The sequence below is a fragment of the Leopardus geoffroyi genome, chromosome B2 (assembly GCF_018350155.1).
Source record: "Leopardus geoffroyi isolate Oge1 chromosome B2, O.geoffroyi_Oge1_pat1.0, whole genome shotgun sequence".
Classification (NCBI taxonomy): domain Eukaryota; kingdom Metazoa; phylum Chordata; class Mammalia; order Carnivora; family Felidae; genus Leopardus; species Leopardus geoffroyi.
In genome coordinates this window covers 146,976,838-146,993,002 of record NC_059332.1, presented here as the reverse complement: position 1 = coordinate 146,993,002, position 16,165 = coordinate 146,976,838, and the positions used below count along the sequence as shown (strand labels likewise).

Sequence of the window (16,165 nt, the reverse complement as noted above, 5' to 3'; positions counted from 1 at the left end):
CTTGTTCTAAGAACTGCATTCTAAGATAGGGATGAGGGGTCACAGCAACTGCAACTTAACTCTCAAATGATTCAGCAAATGAAAAGGTAATAATTAGTTTATACCTACACACGTGAGTGCATACACATAAGGTCAATTCTCATTATTCATCTATAAAGTCACCGTGAACACTGAATTAGAGAATACTGAACCATTGCTCCTAAGGGAAACACAGGGTTATGCTACTGTGAGCCTCTGGTCACAACAGTTTCACTAGTCAATGGAAATGTAATCCTGTTTTATGCATGTTTACGTTTAAAGACACATTTTAAATATATACTGTTAATTCATTAACACTGATCTCACGGCCAACAACACTGCAACTCACTCCTGAAGGAAGACAAACACCATGTGTGCTCAGAAACACAGACAGCAATTTGCTTTGGAGTCATTTTTAACATCAAAATCACCACCAAAACACAACTAAGCAAAAACCATAGCACTAAGTAGACAGTGAAAAGAACACTTAAGTTAGGAAAGCATTAGCGAGAAAACAAGAAGACTAGGGTTGTTTTACTCAACTTCGGCTGGAAACAAGAGCACTGGATGACTTACAAATTTGTTTTTGCTGCTCTGAATTAAGTCCACGAAAAACTGTGAATATGTCACAAGTATTAATTTTGGAATTGCTAGTAAATTTTGGCAAGTAGGCGAACTCACAAATACACAATCCGAAAATAACAGGCATTAACCATGTGTATGTATGTAAGTGAATACATATAGACACAGAGGGAGAGAATACCCAGGAGCCCACAAAGACGTACAAAATGGTAACAAATCTGGCAAATCTAGGTGAAGGGTATACAGGATTCACTGCTCTTCCAAATTCTGTACTGCTCTTACAAGTTTTTGCTAGGTATAAAATTTGGATTTTTTTCAAAATGATAATTAAAAGAAAATACAGGGGCGCCTGGGTGGCTCAGTCGGTTGAGCGTCCGACTTCAGCTCAGGTCACGATCTCACGGACCGTGAGTTCGAGCCCGCGTCGGGCTCTGGGCTGATGGCTCGGAGCCTGGAGCCTGCTTCCGGTTCTGTGTCTCCCGCTCTCTCCGCCCCTCCCCCGTTCATGCTCTGTCTCTCTCTGTCCCAAAAATAAATAAACGTTAAAAAAAAAAAAAGTAAAAAAATAAAAAATAAAAGAAAATACAAAATAGTGGTTTGGGGTAGTAGCAAGGACAGGCAATACAAAAATGAACATCAAAGTGCAAACAGATCTATATTAACAGATTTAACATCACTAACCAAAAATGTGTAAATTAATAGAGTGTATTTCTGTCCCCCAATTTTGGAGAAGATACATTACACAAGCATTTTCACTTCCTGTTGAGAGTGCTTAAAATTTCAAATAGTAGAAGACAATTTTGGTAAAAAAACATTTTCAACCTACCAATTATACTTCTACAAATTTATCCTACGTGCAGATGTTCTTCACAACATTTTCACAGTAAAAACAATTCGTTTTTAACATGTATGTGAGATTTTACGGTCACAGACAGATAGAATACTCTGAAGTAAAATATATTAGTTTACCAAAACATATGGTCTCAAAATATGCATCAACATATAAATGTAACACTTGCCTCCAAAAGGGAAAGATACAACTAAAAACACAACTAAATTGTCTAATATTTTTTATAATATGAAAGGCTTTCATAATTAAGAAACAATTTTTTTTGCAATAAATATGCTTAAGTATTTTTGCTTTTACTTCTTGTGACTTCTTTTAAAGTTGTGACCTCTTAAATTTTAAAGGTCTTAAAACACTTTAATGCAACAGCTTGATCATATCACACATCTTCAAGTACAAGGATACTTCCAATTACTCAATTCTCTATCATTCATAATATTTTAAATTTTTGTATATTCATTGTTCGGAATTCCATTTTGTTTAATTTCTTATGACAGGCATCTTTTTTATTTAAAAACAACAAAATGATAAAAACAAGAAGAGAAATGGTCAAAGGAAATGAACAATTTGTCAGTGAAAACACTGTTGTAAACTGCCATTTACCAAAAATTTTAAATGCATATTTTAACTAATTTTTTTCATTATGTATTAATTTATTTTTAATATATTTTATTGTCAAGTTAGCTAACATACAGTGTGTACAGTGTGCTCTTGGTTTTGGGGTCCATTCCCATGATTCATCACTTACATACAACACCCAGTGCTCATCCCGACAAGTGCCCCCCCTCAATGTCCATCACCCACTTCCCCCTCTCCCTCACCCACCATCAACCCAAGTTTGTTCTCTTATTTAAGAGTCTCTTATGGGTTTGCCTCCCTCTCTCGTTTGAAACTGTTTTTTTCCCATTCCCTTCCCCCATGGTCTTCTGTAAAGTTTCTCAAGTTCCACACATGAGTGAAAACACACGTCATGATCTCATCACTCGTGGGTTTGAGCCCTGCTTCGGGCTTGGTGCTGACAGCTCAGAGCCTGGAGCCTGCTTTGGATTATGTGCCTCCCTCTCTCTGGCCCTCGCCCATTCACATTCGGTCTCTGTCTCTCAAAAATAAACAAATATCTTTTTAAAAAAGCAATCAAAAATGCCCAAGACATAATTTCATAATTTAAATGAACACAAGTTAGTCAGAAATTAATCTTATTAGTTACAAAGATGAAATTACACAAAACTTACTTCACATCAGATTTCTGAAAACATTTTCATTATGAAATGATTAGTCTTCTAAATGTAGAGTACTTTATAGGCATCTGAACTCAGCAAAAACTTAAGTTAAAAAACCCATAGGCCTCAGGGCACCTCTGTGGCTCAGTTACGTACTCGACTCTTGGTTTCGGCTCAGGTCATGATATTACAGTTTGTGAGTTCGAGCCCCACATCGGACTCCACACTAACAGGGTGGAGCCTGGGATTCTCTCTCTCTTCCTCTCTCTCTCTCTCTCCCTCCCTCTCTACCCCTTCCCTGCTCATATTCTCTCTCTCAAAAAAAAAAATAAATAAAGTAAAAAACCCCCCACCTTATAGACCTTTATAGAATATATCTAACTGCTACAATTTCTATTTACCCTCTTCTAAGTAACAAATAATTCACAAAATAAAAAATTATTTCTATAATCTGAGATTCACAGTTTCAATTTTTTGGACCCACAGGCTGTGATATCATCCTGGTATGATGATTTGTGACAATACATAAATAAATAAAGTTAACAATTATACCTGTCTTTCAAAGCAAAAGAGTTAACAATTAGATATAAAAGGTTAACATGTTTTAAAATCAAAAGAGTAACAATTTCTTTAAATCATTCTCTCTCATAACTGGAGTAAATGGAAAAATAAAACTAGTAGGACAGAACAGGATGGCTCACTAGGCTTATGAAACTGCCCAATAATTTGTTGTTACTATGACAGAAAAAATTTTCCAATCAAAGTTTCTTGTTAAAGGATTTCTGAAAGAGAGTATCAACCGATGCAGCATAAATGATACACACATAAGCAACGTTCCACTACTAATTCTGTCAACAGGGACTGAATCCTCTGACAAGAAAATCTGTTCTATACAACACAACTGCAAGGTGCTCAAATATTCCTTAACTAAATTGACGGCAATCCAATCAAGACTTAATTTTAAAAGGCTCATTAACGGCATCTAGTGATAAAACGGACTCTCCCTTCTCACTGAAACTCGTATCTCATTTCATTAGACATGGACAATTAACTCATCTTGGTATTAGATCTATGGCGAGTAATTAGCTTAAGTTTTACAGGTTACACAATGTGTTACTTTACTAAAGAAAACAAAGGTTTATTCTCACTGGATCCATCTTTTTACTCCTCAAAGAGTGTCTCACCAATTTTAATAAAACTGTACCTTAAATAAACAAATTTTAAATCCTCCCAATCCTTCTTAAACAATTAATGTGGCAAAGCAGCATCTCTATTCTGTAAATGTCTTGAGATACTATCCAATCCAAAAGAAGCGTATGATTTTTATTGCACTGTTTTATACTTTTCTATCTTAAAGTAACACTAAGCCACTTGAGTCCATAATAAACATGTAACCAGAAAAGTGGAAAGTCAGTATTCTAAGATGAATTTTATTTTAAAAGCACACACAGCAAAACCAAGAGAATGAGAAGAACAAAGCAGAGAGGGAGAAAACAGCATGGAGCTGGTTTACAGTTCTGAAAAATCAGCAGATTATGTCACAAGCTCAGGTGTTTAAACCGGTCCTGCAGGAAGTGTAGAAACCACGTGTGTTTACAAACTTGTACAGCATTCCAACTGGATAATTTTTATCTGCTGATATACAAAGTTTTAAACAGGACTGAATTTGTCTTTTTCAAATTCTATTTATCTGATAATTTCATTATAGTTTACAAAAGGACTGGTCTTTGATGCATTTGAATTTTTTTGTAATGGTCTTTTATGGCAGATTATTTGAAAAACAGTAGTTTAACTCTTCCAGAAACCAAGCCTTCTTTACTCTTTAAAAAGAAACCTATCAATCACTTTGAGGTTGAATTCAAGGCCAAATACCATAACATTAAAAGAAAAAAAAAAAAAAAAGGCTAAAGTTAAAAGGTTATAGCTAGAGTAGGACACGTTTAAGACAGAAGTATTACCATCTAATTACGGCAAAGGCTCTACGGTTTAGAGATCATACTTGTTTAATTAAGATCAGAGGATCTACGTTTCAAAGATGCCAATTTTATCTCAACACAAGGAGGCACTTTCTAACAGACTTGGTCCTTTTGTTTTGACCTTACAACTCTTCTCCCTTCCACCTAGCCCTTGTACTACTGTCCAGTTATCTCTTTTAGAACAAGAAACATATAATTAACTTCTTACCTTAAAAACGTGAGCGCCAATGTGCCGCTTTCAAAACTTAAAAAAAATTAGTATTCAAGTCCCTCTATCCTCAGCTCTCAGCCTTATCTCCAATATCTACACTGCCTCTCCCGCCACACCTCCTAACTTCCACTGCATTGGGCCAAGTATAACGTGACAACATACCCAGGCTGATCCTGCCGCCTTGTAAATTCAAGGCAACTGAATTTTCCTCTCAACTGCCTTGTAAGTTCCTGCTACAGTCCAATCCTCTCTAGCTTTTCCTAAAACCTTCAACCTACAAAAGAACACACTGTATACTTCCCTTGACCCCCCACAGCACAATGTGTAACATCTACTGACTGGAGCATTTACCACACTGTGTATTAATTCACCGTCAATGTATCAGTCTCACACAGATGAAAGCTCCTTGAGGACAAAAATCGTTAAGCACTGAAAAATATCTGCTGCTTGAGAAGGTATTAAATTAACTATGAAAGGAGGTAACAAAAATTGAGTTACAGGTCACCTGGGTAGCTCAGTCAGTTAAGCGTCCAACTCTTGATTTCGGCTCAGGTCACAATCTCACAGTTTCTACGATCCAGCCCCACAACGGGCTCTGTGCTCTGCTCTCTCTCTCTCCTTCTCTGCCCCTACCCCACTCATGCTCTCTCTCTCTCTCTCACCCAGAATAAATAAAAACTAAAAAAAAAAAAAAAAAAAAAAAAAAAAAAAAAAGTTAAAAAAAATTGAGTAACAACCATTTGCAATACAGGAATAAAGTATCACAAAATTAATTACCACAAGGGTGGTTGAACTTCATAGCTTTAATAAAGTTCCTTCTAAACCAGATTACATAATACTCTAATTTTCATAATCACTCTTCTAAAGCAACTGATCTGTTTTCATAGCTAAATGCTATTATTCAAACCAGATTCATGAAACTTTATAAGAATGCAATTTGTAAGATTTAGAAGATTAAGGGAGAATCTGTATAAGTTCCTACTTTCTAATACATCAAGTCAAAGGTACCAGGAAGAAGGGGGGCTGGGGAAGGGGGAGTAAGGCAGGGATGGATATAAAGTAGAAAAACCCACTCCTCTAAGGGAACAGACTTTCCCAACTAAGGATTCCACAAGAGAATCAAGTCTGTAATGCCTGGTCCAAGACATAAATTACATGTAACCGACTTCTCTCCTACACATCTATGGTACTCATTATGAATCACTCTAGGTGAAACTGAAGAACTTCTATGTTCTGTGGTTCAGAAGAGGAAGCACAGCTAGAAAAGGCTATGTAAACTAACAGAAAATCACAGCACTTCTCTTGAAAACATTTTAAATAGTGATTAATTTCTTAGGCACAAACAAGTCTGTTAAAATTATAATGTACCTAAACACCAGTTATTCTTTTTCAACTATGCTTAATAACTATTTATAAATGGGTTGGAAGGGAACATAAAAAATATATTGCAAAGAAATGACTAATTTGGAAACTCGTAACAGCAATGACCTTTTACACACACACACACACACACACACACACACACACACACACAGGGAAACAGTTTATTTTTTATTTGAGAGAGAGAGAGAGCGTGAGTGGGGGAGAGAGGCAGAGGGAGTGTCAGAGAAAGAGATGAGGAGGAGAAAGAGAAAGAGAGAAAGAATATCAAGTAGGCTCCACACTCAGCATGGAGCCCGATCCCATGACCCTGAGCTGAAATCAAGAGTAGGATGCTCAACCGGCCGAGCCACCCAGGCGCCCCAGAATACTTTCTTTAAAACTCCCTTTAACAGATGTTCAATCTCCTGCATGAAATAGAAAAGTTTAACACTCTGTTGGTGAATCTGCTGGGAAACTGGTAGTCTCAAATACCGTTGATGGTAATGCAAAATGAGAACCACCCCTAGAGACAGAGGAATTCAGCACTAGCTAACAAAATTACATATTACACTTCTAGAACTCTATCCTGAAGATAAACTAGCAAGGACATGTAAAGATGTATATAAAAACTATTCAATGCAGCACTCTCCCTAAGTGTTAACAGCAAAAGCCTAGAAGCAACCTGAATGTCCATTAATAGGGGAATGTTAGAATAATTTATGGTATATCCGAACAATGGAATATGATAAAGTTATTAAAAGGACTCTTTCTATATACTCCCACCAAGTGATCTCAACAATACAGTATTAAATAAAAAAATAAAGGTGTATTAGAGTGCAGTATATATACCTCTGAAGAGAGAGAGACATTACACATATAGGCATACACATTTGTCATACTATATAACTGTTCACGTTTAAAAAGAAATGTAGGGGCGCCTGGGTGGTGCAGTCGGTTAAGCGTCCGACTTCAGCCAGGTCACGATCTCGCGTCCGTGAGTTCGAGCCCCGCGTCAGGCGCTGAGCTGATGGCTCAGAGCCTGGAGCCTGTTTCCGATTCTGTGTTTCCCTCTCTCTCTGCCCCTCCCCCATTCATGCTCCGTCTCTCTCTGTCCCAAAAATAAATAAACGTTGAAAAAAAAAAAAAAAAAAAGAAATGTAAAGATAAACTGAAAACTAATATAAAAAATTTATCTGAATAGCAAGGAGCAAGAATACATAAAGGCAACAGGGATAACAGCCAGATTTCTCTGAAAAGTCCCTACTTGTAGATTTGACTTTGGAACCAAGTCAATATTTTACAAGTAACAGAAAAATAACTTATGCAATTATTAAAACAAGAAAGCCAAGTCCAAATGAGTTTAAATGTGGACCCCTATAATGACATAAATATTATACAATGGAAAACTTAGTTTTTAAGTGACAGTAATTTTAATCTCTAGTGGATTATACCCTAAAAATATGGCATGGGGAAAAATTGTTTTCACTGACTATATTATTGATAGTCTTGACTGTATAGTTATTCTGAGACTTGCATATACTTTAGAATAAAGCAAATGAATGTGTCTTTAGGAACCAGGATTTTCAGTGGAAAGAAAATAAACATATCACACGAATTAATTAAAATACTGTAGCCTCCATTTTAGATGAGAATGACCTTGTATACATCTATACTCTCGAATATGTGTGTATGTATGTACGTATCTCCTAGCTCTGTTCTGAAAAGGTCTACAAATAGAGTATCGCTGAAGTCCAGAACGCCGTCTCTACCTACCATTTTTCACTGGAAGTAATTAAAGAAATGGCTGGTTCCAACTCTGGGGAGGAATTTTCCAAGATGACACTGGACTATCATTATCACACGAGAAAGCAAAGTTACTTGCCCCAACCACTGGGTAGTGTCAGAAGGGCTTAGAAGTGAACTTGAGGAGGCCCCAGTGGCCAAACAACATGCTCATTAAAAAACACTAACTGCAACGAACTGAAACACATCAAAACAGCTTATGCATTCATAATGATATTCAAAAAGGAAACAAACAAACAAAAAACCCTCATTCTGTACCTTTAAAGGATTCCTAGGAACCAGCTATTTTAAAACTAGTGAGAGCATTTATCTAGCCTTTCCTATAAAAGTGAATCTAGCTAATATTAATGAAATAAGATACAACTATTTTGCAACTCCTACTGAAGTAAAGGGACTAAAAAACCCACCATCACCACACTACTTGTGAAATACTCTTTCAAAAAGAAGAAAGGAAATGAGGGAGGGAAAGCAAGAGATCTGAATCTGATTAAACCTTTCTCGCTACCAATTTACCAAAAAATACAGAGGACAGAGATCAGTGTTAAACACCACCATGCAATCAGCAAAATCCATAGGAATTATTTAGAGTAAGTCAGTCCCTCGACAAACAAACTTCAAGAAGGCAAAATGGGGCTGCGGGACAGAATGTCTTAAGCAATCTATCAATTAACTACAATGTATACGCCCCTCACTTGGATGCCACCCAATTTTCTTAAAAAGACATTTATGACACAAGGGGGTACTATGAACACTGATAATATTTGAAAACATAAAGAAAATTTCTAGTGATAAAGAAAAGCATAAACACCACAACATTAAGAGCCCTGCTATTTTAGGAAAACATAATAAAATATTTACAGATGAAATTACATCTGGACTATGCTCCCGAAATTATATGGCATGCAGAAGGGGGAAGAAGAGCCATGGAGGAGTGAGGGCACTGGAAGGAGGTGAGCAATGCTGGCACTGGGTGATGGATAATTACTACTTAAAAGTAGCCATGATGAAAAGTTAAAGAAACAACAACTATACCTATGCTAAAGGTTGTCAGAAAGCCAAGTATTCCACAAGATCATTAATACAGGTTGTCAGGAACCATGCTTGTACTTGATGTTATGTCACTGTCCATCACAGCCACGTTAGTATGGGAACCAAAAAACTGTATTAATTTGATCTCTTTGCAACTGTTGGGACAGTAGTGACATCTTTCCTAAGAATAAAAGTCAAAGCACCCCCCCCCCAATCAAGAAAATGCATCTTTGCATACTGTTATCCATACTGCCTTGAAACGTCCTTTATAAACGTGCCTTCCTATTGCCCAGCACAAAGTCTTAGACATTATAAAGCTCAATTACTTAGTGGAATGACAGGACAGGGTGGAGTTGCTGAAGAAAATGCTAATTATGAAGCATCACGTCTAATATGATTCATGTTCTAGAACACATGTGAACGTGTATGTAACTGCATGAAGAATGATCTACAAGATGTGCCCACACTGTCCACAGGGTGGTCTCCAGATGGACAGAACCAGGTGCCTTTAATTTTTTTTTCAAGACTATCTGTACCTTTAAACCTTTCCAAAAATATCATATATTAACTAAGTAATTAAAATATATGTTAACCATAAGAAATAAAGTAGAGACAACAGAAAAATTTATAATGTATATGAAAAGAATGTAAAAATGTTATGAAATTCTACTTACTTTTACAACTATACAATACACCTCTCTAACAACATTCCATAAATCATGTTCCATAAAACACTGCAGAGCCTCAAGCAGTTATAGGAACATCTCTTAAAAACAAGACTATGGTCAAATATATTTGGTAAATAAAAGTTTAAAACAAAATTAAAAAAGTGAAAATTTACTGCAGATTGATCAGATTTTAAATTCAAAACTATAGTCTGAGGAGAATGATTTGCGTAGTTCAATGTGAATGTCCAGTGCGATACGCGTTCATAATTACCGCAGTCATCGGTTACAAAGGGGGGACTGCAGAGGTTACTTCACCTCTTTAGGCCTCTAATCCTGTGAGAAGAGTTAAACTATCTTCTGGAGTTCTGCAGGATCTGAGTAAGACACCGCACAGACTGCAAAAGCGGTTGATGCCATCTGGTCACAGTTACTAGCAGCCCGAGAACGGCCATCTGATCCCTTAAGGGCACATCCTTTCATTTCAAGCAACGAGCTCTAACGAGAATCTCAATGGAAATTCCCAGAATAGACAATATTCAACTAACCTGGCTTTGGTCAACTGTAGACATTTCACTCATCAACATTTCTGGCTAAGGGGTGGGAGTGGGAAACAGAAACACAAGCATGGCTACTCAGTGCCCACCTGTTTATGACAGGGAAGCTCCCAGTGAACAGCTAATGGATGTTGACGAGACAAATTCCCAGAGTGTCACCTACAATGACCACTCACAAAGACTCCCAAAGGTGAACTTCATTTACCACTTTAATAACGATCACTCCACAATAATATATCAAGTACCTAATTATGCACAAAACACTCTTCTTTTTTACATGTTTTCATCTGCTACACTGGAAACCAGCTGACTGCCACCTCTGTTGTTTGAAGGTGAACCCATTCCCTCTAACATAAAAACATTTTTTCCCAGGGCTCTCCACATGGCTCCTCTGCAACATCAATGGGAAAACTACCAAAAGTCACTTTCTTTTCCAAAAATTACTTCTTTAAAACTTCTAATATGCTCAACTATATAGTTTTCTACCAGAAAATGGGATTAAATCCTTCCTAAAGAGTTTCTGAAAATCAGGGGAATGATACATAAAAACAAAATTTCAAAATAGATTATCCCTGAGGAAAAAACCAAAAAGATTAGAAGTTTCACAAAATATATTCATATTAACTTCACAGTCAGCACGTAGAAGTACTCAATATTCGAATTCTACTATTTCTGAAGCTGCTATTGCCCTCGGAAATGGCTCCTAACCAGGAAGAAGTACACCACGGAATAGAATACAGGCTGTGGGTTGAGTCTGGACTGCCACTTTTTGGCATGTGACCTTTGGTAAATTATTCAACCTCCCTGAGCCTCAATTTCCTCATCTACAAAATAGGAACAATAAAACTCAGATCACCTCACACCTGTGAGAATGGCTAAAATCAACAACACAGGAAACAATGGGTGTTGGCAAGGATGTGACAAAAAAGAACCATCTTGCACTGATGCTGGGAATGCAAACTGCTGCAGCCGTTGTGGAAACAGTATAGGGGTCCCTCAAAAACTTAAAAATAGAACCACCCTATGGTCCAGCAATCTCACTACTGAGTACTAACCCAAAGAACACAAAAACACTATTTCAAAGGGATACATTCACCCCTATGTTTACAGTAGCATCATTTACAACAGCCAAATTATGGAAGCAACCCAAGCGTCCACTGACTGGTGAATGGATAAAATAAGATATGGTGTCAATACACACATACATAATATATACTTTATATAATGTGTGTGTATATATGTACGCATAAGGGAATATCATTCAGACATAAAAAAGAATGAAAATTTGCCATTTGCAATGAATGACATGGATGGAGCTAAAGACAACAATGGGAAGCAAAATAAATCAGAGAAAGAAAAATACCATAGAATTTCACTCATACATGGAATTTAAGAAACAAAACAAACAAGCAAAGAGAAAAAGAGAGAGAGAGCAACCAAGAACCTGACTCTTAACTACAGAAAACAAATTGATCGTTACCAGAGAGCTGAGAGGTGTGGGGGACTGGGTTAAACAGGGGATCAGGGTTTTGGAGTGCATTTGCTGTAATGAGCACCTGGTGATGTTACAGTATTGCTGAACCACTATGCTATATACCCGAAACTAACACAACAATGTAAAACAAATTAAAATGATAGAAAAAATAATAAACTTACAAGCGAAAGTTATGGGGGGGAAACCTCAGATTAATTAAAACAAATGCATGTAAAATACGAGAATAATGCTTGATATTGTGTAAATCCCAAGAACTTCCATAAAACTAGTGGCTTCCACTTGCTGACACCATACATTTAATCAGAGACAGAGGTATAGCTGGCTTGCCGCAGACAAGCACTGCCCTATGCTGGCTGAAACAGACAAGCTTTCCAAGCTTTGGTCACGGTCTCTCATGAAGTCTCACCACAGTGCCTGCTCTTAGGTCCCATGCGGTTTACCCAGGACCATTCCACTGGGTATTTACACGCAAAACTCAATGCTGTTATCCCTGTCAATAACTTGAATTCCTGTCAATAACACCAATCCAAGAGAATAAAAACTAAAGTGGCATATTCACTCCCTTGCTTAAAACCGGCAGCTTAGATGATACGGTACTGCTGATCTTGCCCCAAAACTTAAAAGCACATAGGGTTTACAATTTTCTCTATTTACAAATTCTTTTACGGGGACGTGGTGGGGTCAGGGTGGGGGTGGGGGGGGGGGGACATCTATGCCTTTCATTTATTACCTAAACTCAACATTCATTCCTTTCTCAGATTTTTTTTTCCAGGTCCTACTCTGTACCAAGGTGCTCATCAAACACCAGGGACGTATTCCATAAAACAGACATGTTTTGCCTTCACTGAGTTTACCAGTCTAGTGAAGGATGTAGGTCAGCAAACAGCATTTCCGTCATATTTTAGGCAACCAGTAAATTAAGATTTTCTAGCTTTCTCAGCTTTTATATAAATTGGTAACTCTGCAGAAAAGCTTAGAGCCAAATGGCTTTCCCTTTGAAACACCTGAAATACACCTCAATCAGCCTAGCACAAAGGGGTATTACATCAATACTACTTTTTGTCTCCATCTGTTTGTCAGATTTTCTCAAAATAATAGCCAAGCAATAAATGACAGCACTTTCCATTTTGACTTTACTTTAACATTTTTAAGAGCTAAAGGAATACAGTAACTACTGTATAAACCAAAATGATTTAACAATTAATTATACGTAGATTTACATTAAAATTATAGAAGATACTCCTGGTATTATAAATCCGTGCATAAGTTCTCCACAGGCTTCACATACCAGTATCAAATATATGATAGTCATTCAAACTAATTTCAAGTATGTTTATCTGCACCATTTTAATAAAACTAAAATAATAACCTGGAGCCAAATTTTTTTGGTGCCTTTATTATTGTTCTCCTTGCATTCATTATGTGTAATCTATAAGCTTTTTTTTTTTTTCATTTTGGTAGCCAACAGTACAGATTAAAAATAAATAAAATATGGAAACTGCTTCTACTTGTGGTTAAGAATGTGGATGATGCAGAATATGGATGCGCCAACCACCAGAGGAAAAAGAACAGAAAAGCCATGAGAATATGGGATACTCAAAGGTTACAAAACTACAAAGAAGTATCTGTCATTTCCAAAGCTTAAAAAAACGTGGCATTCCTTCCACCTTGATGCAACATAAGAGTTTAAGCTTAAAAATGCACTATCCTTGGGGCGCCTGGATGGCACAGTCGGTTAAAGCGTCCGACTTCAGCCAGGTCACGATCTCGTGGTCCAGAAGTTCGAGCCCCACGTCAGGCTCTGGGCTGATGGCTCAGAGCCTGGAGCCTGTTTCCGATTCTGTGTCTCCCTCTCTCTGCCCCTCCCCCGTTCATGCTCTGTCTCTCTCTGTCCCAAAAATAAAAAATAAAATAAAAAAAAAACGTTGAAAAAAAAAATGCACTATCCAACTACAGCCGTCTCCCCTTATCTGCAGCTTTGCTTTCGGCCCCTTCAGCTATCCATGGGGCAACCGAAGTCAGGAAGCAGATGATCCTCCTTTTATCTCATCATCAGAAGATCTATAGTAGCCTAACGTCACAATCTCTACATAATTCACCTCACTTCATCTCATCACGTAGGCATTTTATCATATCACAACAGCAAAATGGTGAGCACAGTATAATAAGATACTATAAGAGAGAGGGAGAGAGACCACATTCACCAGACTTTTATTATAGTATCTTGTTATAATTGTTCTCTTATTAGTTATTGTTAATACCCTTCTGTGGCTAATTTATAAATTAACCTTATCATCAGTATGTACGCACAGGAAAAGGCAGAATATATATAGGGTTCAGTACCATCTGCATTTTCAGGCTCCAAAGGGGGTCTCAGGATGTACCAGCTATGAATAAGGGGCACTACTGTAATGGTGTCAAGATAACATTTATTAAGAACAATCATTAACATTAATCGATCACTTACTATGATGCAAAACACTGTTCTAAGTGCTTTACAACTAATTTAATCCTCACAATCACCTTATTACTACTCCCATTTTTATACAGCATGAGGAGATTAAGTAATTTGTCCAAGGTCACAAAGCTACTAACGGATAGAACCAAGATTCGAACCTAAGCAATCTGGTCACAAAGCTCAGTCTCTTAACCATTTTGTTCTCCTGCCAAAAATAGCAGAATATGTTCTAAAATTTCAACCTGAATCAAAAATAGAATTCATGATGTCTCATTACACAATTTCCAAGCTCGAACCCTTGGTGTCTCTGTGTGTATGAGTGGAGAAGGGGAGGGCCCTTAGTAGGGAATTAACAGAGGCAGGACAGGGGAAAACACATTTTTATAGAATAACTTGTTTAACTGATAGGTACACTAATCTTTTGGTAAAGATTTATTTGTCTATCAATTGTCGATTTCGTTTTATTGTTCCATGGGTCTTAAATTAGCATTGCTTAATAACGCCAATGCCAATACAACGATAAGTGCAAACACGGAAAACCAAACTGCATGGCAATATAAGATTGCAACTCAGCTAACTAAAAATATGCTGAAGTGTTGTTGAAGATTGTTTAACACAGAAAACTATTTTAAATACAACATTTAAATATTCTGAAGGAGAATTCACACAATTGCCTCAAAGTATCTGTAAACTCAGCTGACAAGAACAGTTACATATAATAAAATTTAAAGATAATCAGTATTATTGAGGACTTCACCCACCCCCAACTTAACTATGAAGTAATTATTTGTCTCCAAGGAGAGTCAAGGATTCCCATGCATTCAGGTAGCGGGAGAGTAAATGAAACGAGGTGGCAGGTCAGAAAAGAAGCACATCAGAATGAAGACAGAATATCTCGTAAATCTGGTGTTTGTTCCTTAAGCTTCACAAAGTGGTTCAATGCACATGCTCCAACATAATCTGACTACAGGCCTATCACTTGAGAGTCCTTTCAAGGCAATATATTTAAAAAGTAATACCCTCCACAACAGTACATTTAGTATCTGGCAATCAGATCAGGGTTTTCTTCCTTTTAAACTGAATATAATTCTCATATAGTCTTACGTTAGTTTCACAGATGAATGGACCTAGAAGATATTTGCTAAGTGAAAAAAGTCAAAGACAAATACCATGTGATTTCGCTTATATGTGGAATGTTTTAAAAATACGTTATTTTTTTTAAAAATCAGTAAAACATTTTTTTAAACAGACATTCAAAAGTACCCAGACTAATAGTTTCATTGGATAACAGAAAACTAGGCAAAGAAAACCTTCCTAAAAATAGTATTTAAAGTAGATAGTTAGGTATTCATTAATTAAACTAGCAGAAGAGGTGGAAGGAGAAAAGGAAAAAAACCCAAAAAACAGCAAACAGGAATAATATACTTTAAAGTAAAATGTCAAATAAACCTACAATCAACACAAAATGTTGGTGAAAACCAAAATGAGTATCATATAGTTACTTATAGCTTTCTTTTTCTGTTTAGTAGCTCTCCCAGTGATCTGGGAGATCACTTCATCATTCACTTAAATCTCATCAAAAGAAGCATTTTAGGGGCGCCTGGGTGGCGCAGTCGGTTAAGCGTCCGACTTCAGCCAGGTCACGATCTCGCGGTCCGTGAGTTCGAGCCCCACGTCGGGCTCTGGGCTGATGGCTCAGAGCCTGGAGCCTGTTTCCGATTCTGTGTCTCCCTCTCTCTCTGCCCCTCCCCCGTTCATGCTCTGTCTCTCTCTGTCCCAAAAATAAATAAACGTTGAAAAAAAAAATTTTTTTTTAAAAAGAAGCATTTTAGATTTTTTTTTAACTTTTACTGATGTGTCTTCATATATATAACATCACAGTGTGACTAATTTCCAATGTGGCAGCTTTTCAACTATAGATACCAAAGTAAGTTAACATGAT

The 16,165-nt window shown here is 37.0% G+C and overlaps 1 protein-coding gene across 8 annotated transcripts in view; it reads right to left on the bottom strand.

Annotated features, from left to right (window-relative positions):
• QKI (QKI, KH domain containing RNA binding) overlaps positions 1-16,165 on the bottom strand; it is a 155,079-nt gene that overhangs the window by 77,865 nt on the left and 61,049 nt on the right. The gene's annotated exons all lie outside the window — the stretch shown is intronic.